Source organism: Nannospalax galili, unplaced genomic scaffold, assembly GCF_000622305.1.
Source record: "Nannospalax galili isolate Female #2095 unplaced genomic scaffold, S.galili_v1.0 scaffold441, whole genome shotgun sequence".
Classification (NCBI taxonomy): Eukaryota; Metazoa; Chordata; class Mammalia; order Rodentia; family Spalacidae; genus Nannospalax; species Nannospalax galili.
In genome coordinates, this window is record NW_008348089.1 from 6,323,278 (window position 1) to 6,325,331 (window position 2,054).

Below are 2,054 nucleotides of genomic sequence, written 5' to 3' on the forward strand. Positions count from 1 at the left end.
ACCTTCAAAGTCCTAGAGAGAATTGGACTGGAGGGAACATACCTCAACATGATTAAAGCCACATATAACAAACCCACAGCCAACATCATTCTAAATGGAGAAAAACTGGAAGCATTCCCATTGAAATCAGGAACCAGACAAGGCTGTCCGCTATCTCCACTTCTCTTTAATGAAGTGTTTGTAACTCTTGTAAGAGCAGTAAGACAAGAGCAGGAAATTAAAGGAGTAAAAATTGAAAAAGGAGATCAAATTATCCCTTTTTGCACATGATATGATATTATATCTACGAGACATCAAAAATTCCACCAGAAAACTACAGAAATTATTAACACATTCAGTAAAGTGTCAGGTTACAAAATTAGCCTACAAAAGTCTGTAGCCTTTCTATAAACCAATAACAAGCAGTCAGAGAAAGAGCACATGGAAACACTCCCCTTCACAATAGCTGCAAAAAAACATAAAATATCTCAGAATAGACCTGCCCCAAAACATTATCGAGTTCTACAATGAAAATTTTAAATTTTTAAAGAGATTTAAGAAGACATCAGAAGATGGAAGGACATTCCATGCTCATGCATTGGAAGAATTAATATTGTAGAAATGACCATCCTACCAAGAGTCATTTAGAGATTCATTCCAATCCCAATAAAAATTCCCATGACATTTTTCACAGAATTGGAAAAAAACATCCTAAGATTCATATGGAAGCACAAAAGACCTCAGATTGCCAAAAATCCCTGAGCACTAAGAGCCATGCCGGGGGCATTACTGTACCAGATTTTAAGCTGAATTATAGAGATATAGTCATTAAAAAAAATCATGGTATTGGCACAAAAATAGACCCATAGATCAATGGAACAAAATTGAAGACCCAAATATCAGCAAATGCAATTTGAGACACCTGATATTTGACAAAGGGGCCAAGAATATTCACTGGAAGAAAGACAGCATGTTCAGCAAATGGTGTTGGCAAAACTGGATCTCCACTTATAGAAGAATGAAAATAAACCCCTATCTTTCACCCTGCACAAAAGTCAATTCCAAATGGAATAAAGATCTCAATGTAAAACCTGAAACTCTGAAACTGTCAGGGGAAAACATTGGGAAAAACCTACAAGATATAGGTGTAGGAAAGGATTTTCTAAACCGGACATCAATTGCTCAGGAAACAAGGGAAAGAATTAACAAACGGGACCTAAAATGCTTCTGTATATCAAAGGAGGCAACCAGGGAAGCAAACAGAAAACTCACAGAATGGGAGAAAAGCTTCACCAGCGACACATCTGACAGAGGTTTAATATCCAGAATATATAATGAACTCAAAAAATAGACACTCAAGACAAGAAGTAACTCAATCAACAGATGGGCTAAGGAGCTGAACAGAGAGTTATCAAAAGAAGAAGTAAAGATGGCTATGAAACATCTTAAAATATGTTCAACATCACTAATAATTAGAAAAATGCAAATTAAAACCAGTTTGAGATTTCATCTTACCCCAGTCAGACTGGCTAAGATCAAGAGAACAAATGATATCAAATGTTGGAGAGGATGTGGGGAAAGGGGAACACACATCCACTGCTGGTGGGGCTGCAAACTTGTTCAACCCCTATGGAAATCAGTGTGGAGAACTCTTAAAAAACCACATATGAACCTACTATTTGACCCAGTTATATCACTCTTGGCATATACCCAAAGAATTCACCCTATTGCAGAGACACTTGTACATCCATGTTTGTTGCTGCTCTTTTCACAATAGCTAAGAGATGGAAGCAAACTAAGTGTCCCTCAACTGATGAGTGGATAATGAAAATGTGGTTCATTTACAAGATCGGAGTTTACCTTAGCAGTAAAGAAAGATGAAATCATGAAATTTGCAGGTAAATGAATGGAACTATTATCTGTTATTCTAAGTGAAGTAACACAGACTCAGAAAAAAATCGACGTATGTTCTCCCTCATATGTTGATCCTAGAACCAAACCCTGATAAGTGAGTATGTATCCAGACATAACTACAGGAACCAGGATAATGGAAAGGAAATAGGGAGGTAAAGGAA

General features: G+C 36.8%; 1 protein-coding gene across 1 annotated transcript in view; it reads right to left on the reverse strand.

Annotated features, from left to right (window-relative positions):
* Positions 1-2,054, reverse strand: part of Ccser1 (coiled-coil serine rich protein 1) — a 1,141,328-nt gene that overhangs the window by 556,290 nt on the left and 582,984 nt on the right. The gene's annotated exons all lie outside the window — the stretch shown is intronic.